We start from the raw sequence: 13,275 nt of genomic DNA on the forward strand, positions 1-13,275 counted from the left end.
CGAACGCAGAAGAAGGTTCTTTGGATGCCAGGTGACTAAATGAAATCAAGCATGAGCTGAGAAGCAATGACTGAGCTGCATTGAAGAATGTCATAGGAAGGTGCTGGTCAGATCTATGAATTCCAAGCTTTTGGAGCTACCATTCCACTTCTTTTTTTTCACAGGAATATGCCTACTGGGAAAACATCAGCAAGTCTGACCTGAGCTTGACACTGGGGCAGATCTCCAAAGCGTGGGTCACAAGGCACCCCCGTTTTCTACGGCAAGGAACGCCTACAGCTGCTTTCCCAACACTTTGCTCAGCCAAACACAAAGCCGCAGAAACACAACTCTACATTGGTCACAGAAGCACGTCAGGGGAGAGCGCGCACGCAGTCCCCCACTACCAGAAATTATGCAGTCGAGATTCCCGCATTTGGGGAATTCGCAAAGGTCAGCACAGCCCGAGTGCAATGGCTGAGCCTCGCTCTGGGCGAACCACCTTTCTGATCATGGTATCACCCCTGCCAGGTAAGTATGAAAGTTGTTGTTTTTGGGGAATGCTCATCCTGACCGCAGCTAATGCAGGAAGAGGGTGATGGTGTAATTCTTGAGGGGAGGGGCTTGATGAGATCGTAGCCCCGCCTCTCATCCTGAACTAAAGGCTCTCGCGGAGTCCTTGCGTCTAGCGACCTCTTTGACTCTGACAGGGCATTTACTTAGCAGGCCTTGTGAGCATTTCTCATGCTTTTGCAAAGCAATCTCAAGACATTACGGGGCAGATGCTGACATGGGCCGTACTTTCCGTTAGACGGAACAAAACAAGGAGCGCCTCACGGATTTGCGTGTCATCCTTTCGCAGGGGCCATGCTAATCTTCTCTGTATCGATCCAATTTTAGTATATGTGCTGCCGTAGCAAGCACGCTCCACGTGGCCCACGTCTCTCCCATATACCATTCCGCGCCTCAACAGGGTTTCTGCAAGAGGGCAGGCCTCAGAGGCTTATCAGGTGTCCTCTTGACACCTCACAGGCTGGGAGTGTCAAGCCCTCCCCACTTTGGACTCCAGTGACGCTTTTTTGTTTCACACGGGGCAGTACTTAGTATACATAGCACATTTTCTACCTTCGAACGCAGAAGAAGGTTCTTTGGATGCCAGGTGACTAAATGAAATCAAGCATGAGCTGAGAAGCAATGACTGAGCTGCATTGAAGAATGTCATAGGAAGGTGCTGGTCAGATCTATGAATTCCAAGCTTTTGGAGCTACCATTCCACTTCTTTTTTTTCACAGGAATATGCCTACTGGGAAAACATCAGCAAGTCTGACCTGAGCTTGACACTGGGGCAGATCTCCAAAGCGTGGGTCACAAGGCACCCCCGTTTTCTACGGCAAGGAACGCCTACAGCTGCTTTCCCAACACTTTGCTCAGCCAAACACAAAGCCGCAGAAACACAACTCTACATTGGTCACAGAAGCACGTCAGGGGAGAGCGCGCACGCAGTCCCCCACTACCAGAAATTATGCGGCCGAGATTCCCGCATTTGGGGAATTCGCAAAGGTCAGCACAGCCCGAGTGCAATGGCTGAGCCTCGCTCTGGGCGAACCACCTTTCTGATCATGGTATCACCCCTGCCAGGTAAGTATGAAAGTTGTTATTTTTGGGGAATGCTCATCCTGACCGCAGCTAATGCAGGAAGAGGGTGATGGTGTAATTCTTGAGGGGAGGGGCTTGATGAGATCGTAGCCCCGCCTCTCATCCTGAACTAAAGGCTCTCGCGGAGTCCTTGCGTCTAGCGACCTCTTTGACTCTGACAGGGCATTTACTTAGCAGGCCTTGCGAGCATTTCTCATGCTTTTGCAAAGCAATCTCAAGACATTACGGGGCAGATGCTGACATGGGCCGTACTTTCCGTTAGACGGAACAAAACAAGGAGCCCCTCACGGATTTGCGTGTCATCCTTTCGCAGGGGCCATGCTAATCTTCTCTGTATCGATCCAATTTTAGTATATGTGCTGCCGTAGCAAGCACGCTCCACGTGGCCCACGTCTCTCCCATATACCATTCCGCGCCTCAACAGGGTTTCTGCAAGAGGGCAGGCCTCAGAGGCTTATCAGGTGTCCTCTTGACACCTCACAGGCTGGGAGTGTCAAGCCCTCCCCACTTTGGACTCCAGTGACGCTTTTTTGTTTCACACGGGGCAGTACTTAGTATACATAGCACATTTTCTACCTTCGAACGCAGAAGAAGGTTCTTTGGATGCCAGGTGACTAAATGAAATCAAGCATGAGCTGAGAAGCAATGACTGAGCTGCATTGAAGAATGTCATAGGAAGGTGCTGGTCAGATCTATGAATTCCAAGCTTTTGGAGCTACCATTCCACTTCTTTTTTTTCACAGGAATATGCCTACTGGGAAAACATCAGCAAGTCTGACCTGAGCTTGACACTGGGGCAGATCTCCAAAGCGTGGGTCACAAGGCACCCCCGTTTTCTACGGCAAGGAACGCCTACAGCTGCTTTCCCAACACTTTGCTCAGCCAAACACAAAGCCGCAGAAACACAATTCTACATTGGTCACAGAAGCACGTCAGGGGAGAGCGCGCACGCAGTCCCCCACTACCAGAAATTATGCAGTCGAGATTCCCGCATTTGGGGAATTCGCAAAGGTCAGCACAGCCCGAGTGCAATGGCTGAGCCTCGCTCTGGGCGAACCACCTTTCTGATCATAGTATCACCCCTGCCAGGTAAGTATGAAAGTTGTTGTTTTTGGGGAATGCTCATCCTGACCGCAGCTAATGCAGGAAGAGGGTGATGGTGTAATTCTTGAGGGGAGGGGCTTGATGAGATCGTAGCCCCGCCTCTCATCCTGAACTAAAGGCTCTCGCGGAGTCCTTGCGTCTAGCGACCTCTTTGACTCTGACAGGGCATTTACTTAGCAGGCCTTGCGAGCATTTCTCATGCTTTTGCAAAGCAATCTCAAGACATTACGGGGCAGATGCTGACATGGGCCGTACTTTCCGTTAGACGGAACAAAACAAGGAGCGCCTCACGGATTTGCGTGTCATCCTTTCGCAGGGGCCATGCTAATCTTCTCTGTATCGATCCAATTTTAGTATATGTGCTGCCGTAGCAAGCATGCTCCACGTGGCCCACGTCTCTCCCATATACCATTCCGCGCCTCAACAGGGTTTCTGCAAGAGGGCAGGCCTCAGAGGCTTATCAGGTGTCCTCTTGACACCTCACAGGCTGGGAGTGTCAAGCCCTCCCCACTTTGGACTCCAGTGACGCTTTTTTGTTTCACACGGGGCAGTACTTAGTATACATAGCACATTTTCTACCTTCGAACGCAGAAGAAGGTTCTTTGGATGCCAGGTGACTAAATGAAATCAAGCATGAGCTGAGAAGCAATGACTGAGCTGCATTGAAGAATGTCATAGGAAGGTGCTGGTCAGATCTATGAATTCCAAGCTTTTGGAGCTACCATTCCACTTCTTTTTTTTCACAGGAATATGCCTACTGGGAAAACATCAGCAAGTCTGACCTGAGCTTGACACTGGGGCAGATCTCCAAAGCGTGGGTCACAAGGCACCCCCGTTTTCTACGGCAAGGAACGCCTACAGCTGCTTTCCCAACACTTTGCTCAGCCAAACACAAAGCCGCAGAAACACAACTCTACATTGGTCACAGAAGCACGTCAGGGGAGAGCGCGCACGCAGTCCCCCACTACCAGAAACTATGCGGCCGAGATTCCCGCATTTGGGGAATTCGCAAAGGTCAGCACAGCCCGAGTGCAATGGCTGAGCCTCGCTCTGGGCGAACCACCTTTCTGATCATGGTATCACCCCTGCCAGGTAAGTATGAAAGTTGTTATTTTTGGGGAATGCTCATCCTGACCGCAGCTAATGCAGGAAGAGGGTGATGGTGTAATTCTTGAGGGGAGGGGCTTGATGAGATCGTAGCCCCGCCTCTCATCCTGAACTAAAGGCTCTCGCGGAGTCCTTGCGTCTAGCGACCTCTTTGACTCTGACAGGGCATTTACTTAGCAGGCCTTGCGAGCATTTCTCATGCTTTTGCAAAGCAATCTCAAGACATTACGGGGCAGATGCTGACATGGGCCGTACTTTCCGTAAGACGGAACAAAACAAGGAGCGCCTCACGGATTTGCGTGTCATCCTTTCGCAGGGGCCATGCTAATCTTCTCTGTATCGATCCAATTTTAGTATATGTGCTGCCGTAGCAAGCACGCTCCACGTGGCCCACGTCTCTCCCATATACCATTCCGCGCCTCAACAGGGTTTCTGCAAGAGGGCAGGCCTCAGAGGCTTATCAGGTGTCCTCTTGACACCTCACAGGCTGGGAGTGTCAAGCCCTCCCCACTTTGGACTCCAGTGACGCTTTTTTGTTTCACACGGGGCAGTACTTAGTATACATAGCACATTTTCTACCTTCGAACGCAGAAGAAGGTTCTTTGGATGCCAGGTGACTAAATGAAATCAAGCATGAGCTGAGAAGCAATGACTGAGCTGCATTGAAGAATGTCATAGGAAGGTGCTGGTCAGATCTATGAATTCCAAGCTTTTGGAGCTACCATTCCACTTCTTTTTTTTCACAGGAATATGCCTACTGGGAAAACATCAGCAAGTCTGACCTGAGCTTGACACTGGGGCAGATCTCCAAAGCGTGGGTCACAAGGCACCCCCGTTTTCTACGGCAAGGAACGCCTACAGCTGCTTTCCCAACACTTTGCTCAGCCAAACACAAAGCCGCAGAAACACAATTCTACATTGGTCACAGAAGCACGTCAGGGGAGAGCGCGCACGCAGTCCCCCACTACCAGAAATTATGCAGTCGAGATTCCCGCATTTGGGGAATTCGCAAAGGTCAGCACAGCCCGAGTGCAATGGCTGAGCCTCGCTCTGGGCGAACCACCTTTCTGATCATGGTATCACCCCTGCCAGGTAAGTATGAAAGTTGTTGTTTTTGGGGAATGCTCATCCTGACCGCAGCTAATGCAGGAAGAGGGTGATGGTGTAATTCTTGAGGGGAGGGGCTTGATGAGATCGTAGCCCCGCCTCTCATCCTGAACTAAAGGCTCTCGCGGAGTCCTTGCGTCTAGCGACCTCTTTGACTCTGACAGGGCATTTACTTAGCAGGCCTTGCGAGCATTTCTCATGCTTTTGCAAAGCAATCTCAAGACATTACGGGGCAGATGCTGACATGGGCCGTACTTTCCGTTAGACGGAACAAAACAAGGAGCGCCTCACGGATTTGCGTGTCATCCTTTCGCAGGGGCCATGCTAATCTTCTCTGTATCGATCCAATTTTAGTATATGTGCTGCCGTAGCAAGCACGCTCCACGTGGCCCACGTCTCTCCCATATACCATTCCGCGCCTCAACAGGGTTTCTGCAAGAGGGCAGGCCTCAGAGGCTTATCAGGTGTCCTCTTGACACCTCACAGGCTGGGAGTGTCAAGCCCTCCCCACTTTGGACTCCAGTGACGCTTTTTTGTTTCACACGGGGCAGTACTTAGTATACATAGCACATTTTCTACCTTCGAACGCAGAAGAAGGTTCTTTGGATGCCAGGTGACTAAATGAAATCAAGCATGAGCTGAGAAGCAATGACTGAGCTGCATTGAAGAATGTCATAGGAAGGTGCTGGTCAGATCTATGAATTCCAAGCTTTTGGAGCTACCATTCCACTTCTTTTTTTTCACAGGAATATGCCTACTGGGAAAACATCAGCAAGTCTGACCTGAGCTTGACACTGGGGCAGATCTCCAAAGCGTGGGTCACAAGGCACCCCCGTTTTCTACGGCAAGGAACGCCTACAGCTGCTTTCCCAACACTTTGCTCAGCCAAACACAAAGCCGCAGAAACACAATTCTACATTGGTCACAGAAGCACGTCAGGGGAGAGCGCGCACGCAGTCCCCCACTACCAGAAATTATGCAGTCGAGATTCCCGCATTTGGGGAATTCGCAAAGGTCAGCACAGCCCGAGTGCAATGGCTGAGCCTCGCTCTGGGCGAACCACCTTTCTGATCATGGTATCACCCCTGCCAGGTAAGTATGAAAGTTGTTGTTTTTGGGGAATGCTCATCCTGACCGCAGCTAATGCAGGAAGAGGGTGATGGTGTAATTCTTGAGGGGAGGGGCTTGATGAGATCGTAGCCCCGCCTCTCATCCTGAACTAAAGGCTCTCGCGGAGTCCTTGCGTCTAGCGACCTCTTTGACTCTGACAGGGCATTTACTTAGCAGGCCTTGCGAGCATTTCTCATGCTTTTGCAAAGCAATCTCAAGACATTACGGGGCAGATGCTGACATGGGCCGTACTTTCCGTTAGACGGAACAAAACAAGGAGCGCCTCACGGATTTGCGTGTCATCCTTTCGCAGGGGCCATGCTAATCTTCTCTGTATCGATCCAATTTTAGTATATGTGCTGCCGTAGCAAGCACGCTCCACGTGGCCCACGTCTCTCCCATATACCATTCCGCGCCTCAACAGGGTTTCTGCAAGAGGGCAGGCCTCAGAGGCTTATCAGGTGTCCTCTTGACACCTCACAGGCTGGGAGTGTCAAGCCCTCCCCACTTTGGACTCCAGTGACGCTTTTTTGTTTCACACGGGGCAGTACTTAGTATACATAGCACATTTTCTACCTTCGAACGCAGAAGAAGGTTCTTTGGATGCCAGGTGACTAAATGAAATCAAGCATGAGCTGAGAAGCAGTGACTGAGCTGCATTGAAGAATGTCATAGGAAGGTGCTGGTCAGATCTATGAATTCCAAGCTTTTGGAGCTACCATTCCACTTCTTTTTTTTCACAGGAATATGCCTACTGGGAAAACATCAGCAAGTCTGACCTGAGCTTGACACTGGGGCAGATCTCCAAAGCGTGGGTCACAAGGCACCCCCGTTTTCTACGGCAAGGAACGCCTACAGCTGCTTTCCCAACACTTTGCTCAGCCAAACAAAAAGCCGCAGAAACACAACTCTACATTGGTCACAGAAGCACGTCAGGGGAGAGCGCGCACGCAGTCCCCCACTACCAGAAATTATGCAGTCGAGATTCCCGCATTTGGGGAATTCGCAAAGGTCAGCACAGCCCGAGTGCAATGGCTGAGCCTCGCTCTGGGCGAACCACCTTTCTGATCATGGTATCACCCCTGCCAGGTAAGTATGAAAGTTGTTGTTTTTGGGGAATGCTCATCCTGACCGCAGCTAATGCAGGAAGAGGGTGATGGTGTAATTCTTGAGGGGAGGGGCTTGATGAGATCGTAGCCCCGCCTCTCATCCTGAACTAAAGGCTCTCGCGGAGTCCTTGCGTCTAGCGACCTCTTTGACTCTGACAGGGCATTTACTTAGCAGGCCTTGCGAGCATTTCTCATGCTTTTGCAAAGCAATCTCAAGACATTACGGGGCAGATGCTGACATGGGCCGTACTTTCCGTTAGACGGAACAAAACAAGGAGCGCCTCACGGATTTGCGTGTCATCCTTTCGCAGGGGCCATGCTAATCTTCTCTGTATCGATCCAATTTTAGTATATGTGCTGCCGTAGCAAGCACGCTCCACGTGGCCCACGTCTCTCCCATATACCATTCCGCTCCTCAACAGGGTTTCTGCAAGAGGGCAGGCCTCAGAGGCTTATCAGGTGTCCTCTTGACACCTCACAGGCTGGGAGTGTCAAGCCCTCCCCACTTTGGACTCCAGTGACGCTTTTTTGTTTCACACGGGGCAGTACTTAGTATACATAGCACATTTTCTACCTTCGAACGCAGAAGAAGGTTCTTTGGATGCCAGGTGACTAAATGAAATCAAGCATGAGCTGAGAAGCAGTGACTGAGCTGCATTGAAGAATGTCATAGGAAGGTGCTGGTCAGATCTATGAATTCCAAGCTTTTGGAGCTACCATTCCACTTCTTTTTTTTTCACAGGAATATGCCTACTGGGAAAACATCAGCAAGTCTGACCTGAGCTTGACACTGGGGCAGATCTCCAAAGCGTGGGTCACAAGGCACCCCCGTTTTCTACGGCAAGGAACGCCTACAGCTGCTTTCCCAACACTTTGCTCAGCCAAACACAAAGCCGCAGAAACACAACTCTACATTGGTCACAGAAGCACGTCAGGGGAGAGCGCGCACGCAGTCCCCCACTACCAGAAATTATGCAGTCGAGATTCCCGCATTTGGGGAATTCGCAAAGGTCAGCACAGCCCGAGTGCAATGGCTGAGCCTCGCTCTGGGCGAACCACCTTTCTGATCATGGTATCACCCCTGCCAGGTAAGTATGAAAGTTGTTGTTTTTGGGGAATGCTCATCCTGACCGCAGCTAATGCAGGAAGAGGGTGATGGTGTAATTCTTGAGGGGAGGGGCTTGATGAGATCGTAGCCCCGCCTCTCATCCTGAACTAAAGGCTCTCGCGGAGTCCTTGCGTCTAGCGACCTCTTTGACTCTGACAGGGCATTTACTTAGCAGGCCTTGCGAGCATTTCTCATGCTTTTGCAAAGCAATCTCAAGACATTACGGGGCAGATGCTGACATGGGCCATACTTTCCGTTAGACGGAACAAAACAAGGAGCGCCTCACGGATTTGCGTGTCATCCTTTCGCAGGGGCCATGCTAATCTTCTCTGTATCGATCCAATTTTAGTATATGTGCTGCCGTAGCAAGCACGCTCCACGTGGCCCACGTCTCTCCCATATACCATTCCGCGCCTCAACAGGGTTTCTGCAAGAGGGCAGGCCTCAGAGGCTTATCAGGTGTCCTCTTGACACCTCACAGGCTGGGAGTGTCAAGCCCTCCCCACTTTGGACTCCAGTGACGCTTTTTTGTTTCACACGGGGCAGTACTTAGTATACATAGCACATTTTCTACCTTCGAACGCAGAAGAAGGTTCTTTGGATGCCAGGTGACTAAATGAAATCAAGCATGAGCTGAGAAGCAATGACTGAGCTGCATTGAAGAATGTCATAGGAAGGTGCTGGTCAGATCTATGAATTCCAAGCTTTTGGCGCTACCATTCCACTTCTTTTTTTTCACAGGAATATGCCTACTGGGAAAACATCAGCAAGTCTGACCTGAGCTTGACACTGGGGCAGATCTCCAAAGCGTGGGTCACAAGGCACCCCCGTTTTCTACGGCAAGGAACGCCTATAGCTGCTTTCCCAACACTTTGCTCAGCCAAACACAAAGCCGCAGAAACACAACTCTACATTGGTCACAGAAGCACGTCAGGGGAGAGCGCGCACGCAGTCCCCCCCTACCAGAAATTATGCAGTCGAGATTCCCGCGTTTGGGGAATTCGCAAAGGTCAGCACAGCCCGAGTGCAATGGCTGAGCCTCGCTCTGGGCGAACCACCTTTCTGATCATGGTATCACCCCTGCCAGGTAAGTATGAAAGTTGTTGTTTTTGGGGAATGCTCATCCTGACCGCAGCTAATGCAGGAAGAGGGTGATGGTGTAATTCTTGAGGGGAGGGGCTTGATGAGATCGTAGCCCCGCCTCTCATCCTGAACTAAAGGCTCTCGCGGAGTCCTTGCGTCTAGCGACCTCTTTGACTCTGACAGGGCATTTACTTAGCAGGCCTTGCGAGCATTTCTCATGCTTTTGCAAAGCAATCTCAAGACATTACGGGGCAGATGCTGACATGGGCCGTACTTTCCGTTAGACGGAACAAAACAAGGAGCGCCTCACGGATTTGCGTGTCATCCTTTCGCAGGGGCCATGCTAATCTTCTCTGTATCGATCCAATTTTAGTATATGTGCTGCCGTAGCAAGCATGCTCCACGTGGCCCACGTCTCTCCCATATACCATTCCGCGCCTCAACAGGGTTTCTGCAAGAGGGCAGGCCTCAGAGGCTTATCAGGTGTCCTCTTGACACCTCACAGGCTGGGAGTGTCAAGCCCTCCCCACTTTGGACTCCAGTGACGCTTTTTTGTTTCACACGGGGCAGTACTTAGTATACATAGCACATTTTCTACCTTCGAACGCAGAAGAAGGTTCTTTGGATGCCAGGTGACTAAATGAAATCAAGCATGAGCTGAGAAGCAATGACTGAGCTGCATTGAAGAATGTCATAGGAAGGTGCTGGTCAGATCTATGAATTCCAAGCTTTTGGAGCTACCATTCCACTTCTTTTTTTTCACAGGAATATGCCTACTGGGAAAACATCAGCAAGTCTGACCTGAGCTTGACACTGGGGCAGATCTCCAAAGCGTGGGTCACAAGGCACCCCCGTTTTCTACGGCAAGGAACGCCTACAGCTGCTTTCCCAACACTTTGCTCAGCCAAACACAAAGCCGCAGAAACACAACTCTACATTGGTCACAGAAGCACGTCAGGGGAGAGCGCGCACGCAGTCCCCCACTACCAGAAATTATGCAGTCGAGATTCCCGCATTTGGGGAATTCGCAAAGGTCAGCACAGCCCGAGTGCAATGGCTGAGCCTCGCTCTGGGCGAACCACCTTTCTGATCATGGTATCACCCCTGCCAGGTAAGTATGAAAGTTGTTGTTTTTGGGGAATGCTCATCCTGACCGCAGCTAATGCAGGAAGAGGGTGATGGTGTAATTCTTGAGGGGAGGGGCTTGATGAGATCGTAGCCCCGCCTCTCATCCTGAACTAAAGGCTCTCGCGGAGTCCTTGCGTCTAGCGACCTCTTTGACTCTGACAGGGCATTTACTTAGCAGGCCTTGCGAGCATTTCTCATGCTTTTGCAAAGCAATCTCAAGACATTACGGGGCAGATGCTGACATGGGCCGTACTTTCCGTTAGACGGAACAAAACAAGGAGCGCCTCACGGATTTGCGTGTCATCCTTTCGCAGGGGCCATGCTAATCTTCTCTGTATCGATCCAATTTTAGTATATGTGCTGCCGTAGCAAGCACGCTCCACGTGGCCCACGTCTCTCCCATATACCATTCCGCGCCTCAACAGGGTTTCTGCAAGAGGGCAGGCCTCAGAGGCTTATCAGGTGTCCTCTTGACACCTCACAGGCTGGGAGTGTCAAGCCCTCCCCACTTTGGACTCCAGTGACGCTTTTTTGTTTCACACGGGGCAGTACTTAGTATACATAGCACATTTTCTACCTTCGAACGCAGAAGAAGGTTCTTTGGATGCCAGGTGACTAAATGAAATCAAGCATGAGCTGAGAAGCAATGACTGAGCTGCATTGAAGAATGTCATAGGAAGGTGCTGGTCAGATCTATGAATTCCAAGCTTTTGGAGCTACCATTCCACTTCTTTTTTTTCACAGGAATATGCCTACTGGGAAAACATCAGCAAGTCTGACCTGAGCTTGACACTGGGGCAGATCTCCAAAGCGTGGGTCACAAGGCACCCCCGTTTTCTATGGCAAGGAACGCCTACAGCTGCTTTCCCAACACTTTGCTCAGCCAAACACAAAGCCGCAGAAACACAACTCTACATTGGTCACAGAAGCACGTCAGAGGAGAGCGCGCACGCAGTCCCCCACTACCAGAAATTATGCAGTCGAGATTCCCGCATTTGGGGAATTCGCAAAGGTCAGCACAGCCCGAGTGCAATGGCTGAGCCTCGCTCTGGGCGAACCACCTTTCTGATCATGGTATCACCCCTGCCAGGTAAGTATGAAAGTTGTTGTTTTTGGGGAATGCTCATCCTGACCGCAGCTAATGCAGGAAGAAGGTGATGGTGTAATTCTTGAGGGGAGGGGCTTGATGAGATCGTAGCCCCGCCTCTCATCCTGAACTAAAGGCTCTCGCGGAGTCCTTGCGTCTAGCGACCTCTTTGACTCTGACAGGGCATTTACTTAGCAGGCCTTGCGAGCATTTCTCATGCTTTTGCAAAGCAATCTCAAGACATTACGGGGCAGATGCTGACATGGGCCGTACTTTCCGTTAGACGGAACAAAACAAGGAGCGCCTCACGGATTTTCGTGTCATCCTTTCGCAGGGGCCATGCTAATCTTCTCTGTATCGATCCAATTTTAGTATATGTGCTGCCGTAGCAAGCACGCTCCACGTGGCCCACGTCTCTCCCATATACCATTCCGCGCCTCAACAGGGTTTCTGCAAGAGGGCAGGCCTCAGAGGCTTATCAGGTGTCCTCTTGACACCTCACAGGCTGGGAGTGTCAAGCCCTCCCCACTTTGGACTCCAGTGACGCTTTTTTGTTTCACACGGGGCAGTACTTAGTATACATAGCACATTTTCTACCTTCGAACGCAGAAGAAGGTTCTTTGGATGCCAGGTGACTAAATGAAATCAAGCATGAGCTGAGAAGCAATGACTGAGCTGCATTGAAGAATGTCATAGGAAGGTGCTGGTCAGATCTATGAATTCCAAGCTTTTGGAGCTACCATTCCACTTCTTTTTTTTCACAGGAATATGCCTACTGGGAAAACATCAGCAAGTCTGACCTGAGCTTGACACTGGGGCAGATCTCCAAAGCGTGGGTCACAAGGCACCCCCGTTTTCTACGGCAAGGAACGCCTACAGCTGCTTTCCCAACACTTTGCTCAGCCAAACACAAAGCCGCAGAAACACAACTCTACATTGGTCACAGAAGCACGTCAGGGGAGAGCGCGCACGCAGTCCCCCACTACCAGAAATTATGCAGTCGAGATTCCCCCATTTGGGGAATTCGCAAAGGTCAGCACAGCCCGAGTGCAATGGCTGAGCCTCGCTCTGGGCGAACCACCTTTCTGATCATGGTATCTCCCCTGCCAGGTAAGTATGAAAGTTGTTGTTTTTGGGGAATGCTCATCCTGACCGCAGCTAATGCAGGAAGAGGGTGATGGTGTAATTCTTGAGGGGAGGGGCTTGATGAGATCGTAGCCCCGCCTCTCATCCTGAACTAAAGGCTCTCGCGGAGTCCTTGCGTCTAGCGACCTCTTTGACTCTGACAGGGCATTTACTTAGCAGGCCTTGCGAGCATTTCTCATGCTTTTGCAAAGCAATCTCAAGACATTACGGGGCAGATGCTGACATGGGCCGTACTTTCCGTTAGACGGAACAAAACAAGGAGCGCCTCACGGATTTGCGTGTCATCCTTTCGCAGGGGCCATGCTAATCTTCTCTGTATCGATCCAATTTTAGTATATGTGCTGCCGTAGCAAGCACGCTCCACGTGGCCCACGTCTCTCCCATATACCATTCCGCGCCTCAACAGGGTTTCTGCAAGAGGGCAGGCCTCAGAGGCTTATCAGGTGTCCTCTTGACACCTCACAGGCTGGGAGTGTCAAGCCCTCCCCACTTTGGACTCCAGTGACGCTTTTTTGTTTCACACGGGGCAGTACTTAGTATACATAGCACAT

General features: G+C 50.9%; 24 non-coding genes across 24 annotated transcripts; all 24 read right to left on the bottom strand.

The window, feature by feature from the left end:
* Positions 1-354: 354 nt before the first annotated feature.
* LOC125783334 (U1 spliceosomal RNA) lies at positions 355-518 on the bottom strand. Its single transcript, XR_007426055.1, has one exon. It is a non-coding gene; the product is annotated as a U1 spliceosomal RNA (small nuclear RNA).
* A 278-nt stretch (positions 519-796) lies between these two features.
* On the bottom strand, positions 797-903 carry LOC125783724 (U6 spliceosomal RNA). Its single transcript, XR_007426444.1, has one exon. It is a non-coding gene; the product is annotated as a U6 spliceosomal RNA (small nuclear RNA).
* A 558-nt stretch (positions 904-1,461) lies between these two features.
* Positions 1,462-1,625, bottom strand: LOC125783554 (U1 spliceosomal RNA). The gene has a single exon (XR_007426277.1). It is a non-coding gene; the product is annotated as a U1 spliceosomal RNA (small nuclear RNA).
* A 278-nt stretch (positions 1,626-1,903) lies between these two features.
* Positions 1,904-2,010, bottom strand: LOC125783927 (U6 spliceosomal RNA). The gene has a single exon (XR_007426647.1). It is a non-coding gene; the product is annotated as a U6 spliceosomal RNA (small nuclear RNA).
* A 558-nt stretch (positions 2,011-2,568) lies between these two features.
* Positions 2,569-2,732, bottom strand: LOC125783494 (U1 spliceosomal RNA). The gene has a single exon (XR_007426217.1). It is a non-coding gene; the product is annotated as a U1 spliceosomal RNA (small nuclear RNA).
* A 278-nt stretch (positions 2,733-3,010) lies between these two features.
* LOC125783941 (U6 spliceosomal RNA) lies at positions 3,011-3,117 on the bottom strand. The gene has a single exon (XR_007426661.1). It is a non-coding gene; the product is annotated as a U6 spliceosomal RNA (small nuclear RNA).
* A 558-nt stretch (positions 3,118-3,675) lies between these two features.
* On the bottom strand, positions 3,676-3,839 carry LOC125783572 (U1 spliceosomal RNA). The gene has a single exon (XR_007426295.1). It is a non-coding gene; the product is annotated as a U1 spliceosomal RNA (small nuclear RNA).
* Positions 3,840-4,117: 278 nt separating this feature from the next.
* On the bottom strand, positions 4,118-4,224 carry LOC125783725 (U6 spliceosomal RNA). Its single transcript, XR_007426445.1, has one exon. It is a non-coding gene; the product is annotated as a U6 spliceosomal RNA (small nuclear RNA).
* A 558-nt stretch (positions 4,225-4,782) lies between these two features.
* LOC125783335 (U1 spliceosomal RNA) lies at positions 4,783-4,946 on the bottom strand. The gene has a single exon (XR_007426056.1). It is a non-coding gene; the product is annotated as a U1 spliceosomal RNA (small nuclear RNA).
* A 278-nt stretch (positions 4,947-5,224) lies between these two features.
* LOC125783726 (U6 spliceosomal RNA) lies at positions 5,225-5,331 on the bottom strand. The gene has a single exon (XR_007426446.1). It is a non-coding gene; the product is annotated as a U6 spliceosomal RNA (small nuclear RNA).
* Positions 5,332-5,889: 558 nt separating this feature from the next.
* On the bottom strand, positions 5,890-6,053 carry LOC125783336 (U1 spliceosomal RNA). Its single transcript, XR_007426057.1, has one exon. It is a non-coding gene; the product is annotated as a U1 spliceosomal RNA (small nuclear RNA).
* Positions 6,054-6,331: 278 nt separating this feature from the next.
* Positions 6,332-6,438, bottom strand: LOC125783727 (U6 spliceosomal RNA). Its single transcript, XR_007426447.1, has one exon. It is a non-coding gene; the product is annotated as a U6 spliceosomal RNA (small nuclear RNA).
* A 558-nt stretch (positions 6,439-6,996) lies between these two features.
* Positions 6,997-7,160, bottom strand: LOC125783337 (U1 spliceosomal RNA). The gene has a single exon (XR_007426058.1). It is a non-coding gene; the product is annotated as a U1 spliceosomal RNA (small nuclear RNA).
* Positions 7,161-7,438: 278 nt separating this feature from the next.
* Positions 7,439-7,545, bottom strand: LOC125783728 (U6 spliceosomal RNA). Its single transcript, XR_007426448.1, has one exon. It is a non-coding gene; the product is annotated as a U6 spliceosomal RNA (small nuclear RNA).
* A 559-nt stretch (positions 7,546-8,104) lies between these two features.
* On the bottom strand, positions 8,105-8,268 carry LOC125783338 (U1 spliceosomal RNA). Its single transcript, XR_007426059.1, has one exon. It is a non-coding gene; the product is annotated as a U1 spliceosomal RNA (small nuclear RNA).
* Positions 8,269-8,546: 278 nt separating this feature from the next.
* Positions 8,547-8,653, bottom strand: LOC125783729 (U6 spliceosomal RNA). The gene has a single exon (XR_007426449.1). It is a non-coding gene; the product is annotated as a U6 spliceosomal RNA (small nuclear RNA).
* A 558-nt stretch (positions 8,654-9,211) lies between these two features.
* LOC125783472 (U1 spliceosomal RNA) lies at positions 9,212-9,375 on the bottom strand. The gene has a single exon (XR_007426195.1). It is a non-coding gene; the product is annotated as a U1 spliceosomal RNA (small nuclear RNA).
* A 278-nt stretch (positions 9,376-9,653) lies between these two features.
* Positions 9,654-9,760, bottom strand: LOC125783942 (U6 spliceosomal RNA). The gene has a single exon (XR_007426662.1). It is a non-coding gene; the product is annotated as a U6 spliceosomal RNA (small nuclear RNA).
* Positions 9,761-10,318: 558 nt separating this feature from the next.
* Positions 10,319-10,482, bottom strand: LOC125783339 (U1 spliceosomal RNA). Its single transcript, XR_007426060.1, has one exon. It is a non-coding gene; the product is annotated as a U1 spliceosomal RNA (small nuclear RNA).
* A 278-nt stretch (positions 10,483-10,760) lies between these two features.
* LOC125783730 (U6 spliceosomal RNA) lies at positions 10,761-10,867 on the bottom strand. The gene has a single exon (XR_007426450.1). It is a non-coding gene; the product is annotated as a U6 spliceosomal RNA (small nuclear RNA).
* A 558-nt stretch (positions 10,868-11,425) lies between these two features.
* LOC125783499 (U1 spliceosomal RNA) lies at positions 11,426-11,589 on the bottom strand. Its single transcript, XR_007426222.1, has one exon. It is a non-coding gene; the product is annotated as a U1 spliceosomal RNA (small nuclear RNA).
* Positions 11,590-11,867: 278 nt separating this feature from the next.
* Positions 11,868-11,974, bottom strand: LOC125783919 (U6 spliceosomal RNA). Its single transcript, XR_007426639.1, has one exon. It is a non-coding gene; the product is annotated as a U6 spliceosomal RNA (small nuclear RNA).
* A 558-nt stretch (positions 11,975-12,532) lies between these two features.
* On the bottom strand, positions 12,533-12,696 carry LOC125783487 (U1 spliceosomal RNA). Its single transcript, XR_007426210.1, has one exon. It is a non-coding gene; the product is annotated as a U1 spliceosomal RNA (small nuclear RNA).
* A 278-nt stretch (positions 12,697-12,974) lies between these two features.
* LOC125783731 (U6 spliceosomal RNA) lies at positions 12,975-13,081 on the bottom strand. Its single transcript, XR_007426451.1, has one exon. It is a non-coding gene; the product is annotated as a U6 spliceosomal RNA (small nuclear RNA).
* Positions 13,082-13,275: the final 194 nt, after the last annotated feature.

The sequence above is a fragment of the Astyanax mexicanus genome, chromosome 18 (assembly GCF_023375975.1).
Source record: "Astyanax mexicanus isolate ESR-SI-001 chromosome 18, AstMex3_surface, whole genome shotgun sequence".
Lineage (NCBI taxonomy): Eukaryota > Metazoa > Chordata > Actinopteri > Characiformes > Acestrorhamphidae > Astyanax > Astyanax mexicanus.